Source organism: Macaca nemestrina, chromosome X, assembly GCF_043159975.1.
Source record: "Macaca nemestrina isolate mMacNem1 chromosome X, mMacNem.hap1, whole genome shotgun sequence".
NCBI lineage: Eukaryota > Metazoa > Chordata > Mammalia > Primates > Cercopithecidae > Macaca > Macaca nemestrina.
Window position 1 is genome coordinate 53,583,589 of NC_092145.1, and position 8,573 is coordinate 53,592,161.

General features: G+C 39.2%; 1 pseudogene; it reads left to right on the forward strand.

The window, feature by feature from the left end:
- Positions 1 to 8,095: 8,095 nt before the first annotated feature.
- On the forward strand, positions 8,096 to 8,190 carry LOC112423176 (U6 spliceosomal RNA; annotated as a pseudogene).
- The last annotated feature ends 383 nt before the right edge of the window (positions 8,191 to 8,573 follow it).

An 8,573-nucleotide genomic window follows, 5' to 3' on the forward strand; every position in this document is an offset into this window, starting at 1 on the left:
TAGTATAAAAGTCTAAACTGCTATAATGAAAAACTCAAAAATTGTATGACTTAAAAAATATATATTCTTTACCAAAAGAGTCTGAGGTTAATGTTCCAGGTCAGCAGAGAGGCTCTGCTAGACATAGCCATTCAGGGTCCCAGGCTCATTCCATCTTGTAGCTCCACCCTTCTCTAGGTACTCAAAGTTATCTGCACTCAGCCGGTAGCTAGGAAAAGAGAGAGCACATGTCAAGCATGAGGACGTTTTATGAGGGAAAGTCTGGAACACATCACTGCTGCCACAATCCATTGGCCAGAACTCAGTCTCATGGTTGCACCCAATCATAAGGGACGCTGACCACTATAGCTAGACCATTATTAACCAGTCTAGCTGGATTCCAAGGAGTGGGCAGAAAGCATGGATATTGGAGAGCACTAACAGCCTCTACCACAGTTTGCAAGAACTTTGTTGAGGGAATTATAAAATGTTTTTAAAAGATATTAATCATCCACAATGCAGATCTCAGTGACTGCTTTTCCTGGGCAATGGTTTACAAATGTTTTCAACCTCACTGGTACATTTCTCAGGGTTAGTTTGATGCCCAAATTTCTCTCTCCACCCTCGATGTCCATGATCAGTAATGTCTTCCATTTCCCCTGCAACTGTGTCCATCCCTCAAAACGTGAGGGCGGAGAGGTAGGCAGCGATTGGAATTAGAAAATGGACAGGATGTCGGTAACAGAGGCAGGGAATGAACATGAGATTGTACTTCCTCATATTTTCACTTCCTCATGTATTATTACTGCCTTAAAAAAATAAGCATCAGTGGCGAGGAGCAGTGGCTCACGCCTGTAATCTTAGCACTTTGGGAGGCCAAGGCAGGCAGATCACCTGAAGTCAGGAGTTCAACACCAGCCTGGCCAGCATGGTGAAACCCCATCTCTACTAAAAATATAAAAATTAGCTGAGCATGGTGGCACACGCCTGTAGTCCCAGCTACTCAGGAGGCTGAGGCAGGAGAATTGCTTGAATCCCAGAGATGGAGGTTGCAGTGAGCCTAGATCATGCCAATTCACTCCAGCCTGGGTGACAGAGCGAGAAACTCCGTCTCAAAAAAAAAAGCATCAGCACGCAATTATTTTTACAATCAGAAAAAAAATGAAGTTATTGTCACTGAAAAATTAATGAGGAATTAATCTGGGAAAATCTATCATAAAAATATTTCTGGCCAGGCACAGTAGCTCACACCTGTAATCCCAGCACTTTGCAAGGCCAAAGCAGGTGGATCACTTGACGCCAGGAGTTCGAGACCAGCCTGTCACACATGGTGAAACCCTGTCTCTACTAAATATACAAAAATCATCCGGGGATGGCAGTGCACACCTGTAATCCCAGCTACTCATGAGACTGAGGCAGGAGAATCGCTTGAACCTAGGAGGTGGAGTTTGCAGTGAGCCAAAATCGCGCCACTGCACTCCAGCCTGGGTAAGGGTGAGGGAGACTAAGTCTAAAAAAAAAAAAAAAAGTTCAACTTAAGAGGGAGGAAGTGCCTTAGCACAATTAAGTTTTATGAATGTATTGCTTTTCTGCACAAGAAGAGTTTATAAACATGCTAAGGTATTTGATAAGGTAATTGGTAAGGTTTTTGATAAGGTATTTAGAAGGATTAGACTGAATCCTTCTAAACAATGAGATTTAACTCTGGGCAAAGGGAAGAGCTGTGAGATTGATGCTGCAAGGTATGAGGAATGCAGAGATGGTCCTATCCTTTCTGCCCAGTCAAGATCGGGGGAAGGTGCTGCCCCCATCCCCTCTCATATTTCAGGACTTCTCATCTCCTGCATATGGGCACCTGACTCTTGCTCACTTCAAAAATATACCTGGACAGATGACCAAGGTGGTGACCTGAGTAAATGCTTTTGGATCCTTCCCTCCTCCCTCTCCTAAATTTCCACTGGGGTAACCCAGCCCCAGCAGAGAAGGGAGCACTGTTCCTGCCACTGGAAACCAGAATGCATGCCTTCTAGACCCTTGCAGCTGAGGGTGTCCATGAGGCCTGGAGAAGTGATTGCTGGGGGAGTATCCCTAACTGTCTCCCTGCTCTCTGCCCTTATTCACAGTGTCTGAGTGGAAGCCTCCCTGGACGCTATCTGCTGCCTCCCACCTATCATGAGCAGTGCAGTCTGGTGGGCCTTTCATGCCCCAAATCTGCATCTCCAGGGAGTCTAGGGAACCTAGCCTTACTGCACGGTTGCTGCCTTCCAGTCACCTTCCTCCTTAGTGGCCCCTCAGCCAGGCTAAGGACAGTGTCCAAGAAACTCTCACCTACTGACCATACTGATTAACTTAGACCATGTGTTCTCAACTGGACAAGTCTATAAATTCCTGGAAATTGTATACAAGGCTATGTATTGGGAGTGAGGGGAGGGTGCATATAAGTTTTCCAGGTGAGAGGCTATAAGCTATAATTATTAACATGTTTTTAATGGGAAGTATAACCCTAAATATATTAAAAACCACTGGCCCAGAAGGTCTATGTTTATATTTGTTCTAAATAGGATGATTGTTTTTAATAGTAAAACTAATATAGTCATTATAAAAATGTCAAACAATGAAGAATGTATTGTATTCATTCATTCACTTAATAGTCTCTATTGAGCGCCTATGCAAGGCATTGAGAATACAATGGTAGAAAAAACAGACTAGGTCTTTGTATTCATGAAGCTCACAGATTAGTGGGGTATATACATTAATCAAATAATCACATGAGTGTACAGATAATTATAATTCCACATAAATACAAAGAAGGAATGGAACACAAATATGTATATGAGTATATAGCAGCAGATCAAGACATACTCTGAGGGGCTAAAATGGGAACAAAGAAAGCTTTCCTAAGGAAGTAAAATTTGAGAGGAAATAAGGAAAAGTATAAGTACTAGGCAAAGAGGATAATATAAATGTCTTGTAATCATACATCCTGCAGAATGCCATAGCTAACACATATGTATAACTGGAATAAATCACAGTCCACAAACCCAAGTGTATAAAACATCCAGCTTTTATTTTCCATAGCAATACTCATAATTTATATTTTGTCTTCTCATCCCATTGTGGTGCTGAAATGGAATCAGTTTAGGATCTGCTGTGTTTTCCATTGTGTGTCTAAGATCAAAGATGCTTACAAAGCACCTTAGAGTTGTTGGAAGAGGTCCACATGATTCTAGTATTATTGCTCTACATAACTCGCCATTCTCATTCCTTCCTCATGACCTTTTCAGATATTGTAGCTCTCTAGTTTGCTTGTGTCAACCTTGAATGATCAAGACTTTCTGTGCTGCTTCCCTGCCTTTGCTATGCTGAGATACAGAAAACTTCGTTAGACTCTATACTATATGTCTAGAAGCAATATAAAGCAGCCATGCTTCAGGTATCTCTTAATAGGTATGACATGTCACCTACACAATTTAATCCAACAAAACTGTTCAATGAATTTCCAGTCAACAGCAGACTGAACTGACTTGGAAAGCTTCCCCCTTCCCACTTGAAACTCACAGATATGATAGAATACTCACCTTCTCCAAAGACAGTAATATAGTCAAGTTCATGGTCATGAAATGGAAATCTCTAAGAAACAAAGAAGGAGCTAGCAACAATGAGCTGGAGATTAAGACAGACGGCTATTGGCTTTAAGATCTAGAGACCAGGATTTAATCCCACATAGGGACAGAAAACAATGCCTCTACGCAGTGGAAGATGGGAAGCTGGTACTGAGCTCCAATCTAAATCTAGACGCCACAGAAACACAACCAGCACATGAAATAGTAACTAGAAAACTTTATCCCACAGCAAAGATACATGAGAAGAAAGCTCATCTTTTATGTGAAGTCATGGGTGGATACAGAGCCCCTTGGGAGCAATCAGAATCCAGGCCAGCTCCATTCATAGGCTGAATTCATAATCTGTACACGTGAGAGAACTCAAAGGACATACACTAATACAAAAATTAATCTGGAACTGGTGAAACTTTTATAGCCCTAGCAGAGACAAAGGCAAGGAGAAAATATACATCTCAATAAATCACCCAGAATGCAGCACACAAAGATAAAACAGTACAAAATATGAATGAGAAGCTAGAAGACATGGCACAAAAAGGGAAAGTTTCAAAATATACCTAGAACGAAGTCCATAAAGAGAGTCTTGAGAGAATGAGGAAGGGACAATATTTGAAGAGATAGTGGCATGAATTTTTCAACAACTGATGCAAGACATGAATCCTTGAGCAGCACAAATAGAAGTAAAGCCATAGCTTGATACATCTTAGGGAAGAGCACCAACTGTACCTAACACTATATTTTCATGTGTTTAGGCTTTGGGAAATCAAAAAGCCCTTCCATAAACCTTTCCTGAAGCAAGGAATGGAAAAATGGAAAAGTAAGGAATATTCTGGGAAACAAAAGAACATAAGTTTATATATAAAACATACTATTCTGTCATATATGCACATGTGTAAATATTTACAATCTCTAGTGAAATGGTAAATCTTTTTTTAAGAAAAAGTAAGAAACTGGCCGGGCGCGGTGGCTCAAGCCGGTAATCCCAGCACTTTGGGAGGCCGAGACGGGAGGATCACGAGGTCAGGAGAGCGAGACCATCCTGGCTAACCCGGTGAAACCCCGTCTCTACTAAAAAATACAAAAAACTAGCCGGGCGCGGTGGCGGGCGCTTGTAGTCCCAGCTACTTGGGTGGCTGAGGCAGGAGAATGGCGTAAACCCGGGAGGCGGAGCTTGCAGTGAGCTGAGATCTGGCCACTGCACTCCAGCCTGGGCGACAGAGGGAGACTCCGTCTCAAAAAAAAACCAAAAAAAGAAAAAGTAAGAAACTGTTTTCAAATAAAGGAGGATATAGCACTCTTTCCAGGATTCCAGTCAGAGGGTACGTGACAATGTTTAACAGTTTTCTGTATCTGTCATCCCATTCCTTCGTAAATCATTGAACATTTTCTTCCTTCTGACTATTCAGAGGATTCTCTTGGGAACATATACAAAACGATCCCATTGAGAAACGATCCCATTGAGAAATCGTATCAGCTGTTAGTCAAGCCACAGTCTCTACCCAGCTTAACTGTCCTGCTTTCTCCTGATACTAAATTCTGAGCATAGTTATTTTAAAGCTACAACTAAGGTAATCAACATACAATAATGGTAGCTGGAGCAATGTGCTACTGTGAAGTATCAGAGACTGCCGGGAGTGGTGGCTCACACCTGTAAACCCAGCACTTTGGGAGGCCAAGGTGGATGGATCACCTGAGGTCAGGAGTTTGAGACCAGCCTCGCCAACATGGTGAAACCCCATGTCTACTAAAAATACAAAAATTAGCTGGGCATAGTGGTGGGCCCCTGTAATCCCAGCTACTTGGAAAGCGGAGGCAGGAGAATCGGTTGAACCTAGGAGGCAGGGGTTGCAGTGAACTGAGATCAGGCCATTGCACTCCAGCCTGAGCAACAAGAGAGAAATTTCATCTCAAAAAAATAAAAGGAAAGAAAAGAAAAAAGAAAGGGACTTGTAAGGGATGGGGAAGACAAATTGAGAGAGTAAGTATATTATGGATTACAGTCTAAAGATATTTGCTTAAAATCTTTAATCCATCACTTAGGTAGGCCTCTCTAGGTATGTCTAAGAAACAGTATATGAAGCAAAATGTTGATGCAGTGAAGAAATACAGAATCACAAAATTGATTTCAATCAATCCCAGTTTTGCCTATCCCCCAAAAGACCTGCCTTGGAGTTTTCCATTCTCCAAATTTCTCCAGTCCCTTGTAGTATTTCCGTAGGGGACAATTCATATCCATTGTCTGCATTTCAAAATTTATATTATTTCTGACTGAAATAGAACTATGGAAAAGAGTCAACTATCATATTTAGCAGAAAGCAATAACAACACTGGAAGAAATAAAATTAAAACAGGAAAAATAATTTCTGGAATTGAGAAACATGATTTCCAAATTTAAAAACTCAGACTAAATGAAAGAGATAATGTCACTGTTGAAAATTGAACAAGCAGCCAAGGTGATCAGGTGAAAATTTAAACAATAAATGAAAATGATGAAGGAAAAGATAAATCTTGGATGACCTATCCAAAAGGCCCAATACATTAATGACTTTCTAGGATGAGAAAGAGAAATAGATGAAGAAGTGATAGGTAAAGAAATTATGAAGAAAAAATTCTCTAATCTAAAGAAAATCTTGAGGCTGGACAATAAAGAGATACCCCAAGTGCCAGACACCATTATTTTTTAAAAGTTGAAATGCCTAGAAGTATCATTATAAAATTCATAAATTCCAATGATAGAGAATATTATAAAAAAGAAGTTACATAAAAAGGAAAAATATCTGACAGGTAAATTATTTTTACTTGCCATCCTGGAAGTAAGAAAACAAGGAAATATCCACACACTACTAAAAGGAAAGAGTAGTAACCCCAAAATTGTGTGCCCAACCTAGATAATCATTACAAGTCAAGGTGAAGTAAGATATTCAAGCATGCAAAGATTCAGAGAGAATACAATCCATGTCTAAATTATCACAGGTAGCATTTATTGAGCACTTAGTACTTGTCAGGTGCTGCTCTGAGCACTTTACATATCTTTACATATCAGCTCAACAACCTTATGAGATAATCCAATTCTTAGCTTCATTTTCACATAAAGAAATTGAGATAGACAGTGGTTTAAAACTCACCCAAGAAAATACAGCTTTTAAATAAATAGCTTTTAACTCAGCCACTGTCATTCTGAGATCACTAATTTAACCACTATGTACTGAATGCTACTTGGACTTTGTATAAATGTTTCTAAAGGTTTCCTATTTTTGAAGTCAGGGAGCAGTGGGAAAATAAGGCACCTCAGCGGGTGGTGTAATTATCTCATTTGGATTCAACAGTAGAGAAACATTGTTTGATTTTGAGTGCTAGCACTCATGGAATGAAGTGTGCAGAAAAGCATAGTAAATTTTCTGAATTCACAATATAATGAATGTGTAAGAATAGAAGTTTGAATAAACCAAAAAAAAAAGGAAAAGGAAATAGGACTCAACAAAATAAAATTAATAGTAAAAATAATAGGAACGTAAAACAAAATGAAGAGAATAAAATCAAGGGTATTAAATGTTGCACTAAAGGTAAAAGGGCACAGACCATGATAGTGAATTAAAAATCCAACTATATGTTCTTTATAAGAAACACACCTACAACACAGCAACAAAGAAACGTTGAAACAAATCCGTGGGTGAGGAGGTATCAGGCATAAGCAAGCAAAAAGAAAACATGGTTGAAAATATTAATATAAGCCAAAGGAAGCTCTAAAAAAAACACAGTTTAAATCATTATTTGTGTGAATAAAAATGGCACCTCTAAAGAAATTATAATAATCTTGTATGTACCAAACAGCATTGCAACTAAAAAGATAAAGCAAAAACTGTTAGAATTACAAGGAGAACTTTAATACACCTCTATCGGAATTTGACCAACCCATTAGATGAAAAGATAATCAAAGACATAGAGAATAAATAATCAAACAACAATATTAACTCAATAGAGAGAAGTTTGCATGATATAAGGAGAGAATGTGCATCTTTTTTCTTACATGTATAAAACTTTTAAGAAATCAATCATGTCCTCAAAAACATAAAAATACATTAATAAATTCTAAAAAAGAGAATATATAGGCATATCCTCTTATCTTAACAAATAAAATTAGAAATAAATAATTAAAATGACCATAGTAATTGCCCGATAATAGAGCAATATTTTCCAAAATAACCCCTACGTCAAAAAGAAAATTAAAAATAAAGTTGCAAGTTATATGGAAAGCAAAGAAAAAGAGAATACATCATATGAAACCCTATTGTGGCGTGGCTAAAGATATACCCAGAGAAAAATCCATAGTCATAATTACCATTATTATTCAATAAAACCATAAATAAAAGAAATACACATTCTTCTTGAAGAAATTAGAAAGCACGACAGAAATAATCCAAAAACAGTAGAAGAAATTAGTAAAATTAAAGTTTAAAATAATGACCAAAAAAAGCCCATTGTAAAAGTGATAAATAGTGCTCGCTTCGGCAGCACATATACTAAAATTGGAAGATTAGCGTGGCCCCTGTGCAAGGATGACACGCAAATTCGTGAAGCATTCCATATATTTTTGAACAATGAGAACACATGGACACAGGGAGGGGAACATCACACTGGGTTCTGTTAGGGAGTGGGTGGCTAGGGGAGGGATAACATCAGGAGAAATACCTAATGTCGGTGACAGGTTGATGGGTGCAGCAAACCACCATGGCACGTGTATAACTATGTAACAAAACTGCACGCTCTGCACATGTAACCCAAAACTTAAAGTATAATTTAAAAAGTGATAAAAAGGGCCGGGCGCGGTGGCTCAAGCCTGTAATCCCAGCACTTTGGGAGGCCGAGATGGGCGGATCACGAGGTCAGGAGATCGAGACCATCCTGGCTAACACGGTGAAACCCCGTCTCTACTAAGAAATACAAAAAATAGCCGGGCGAGGTGGCAGCGCCTGT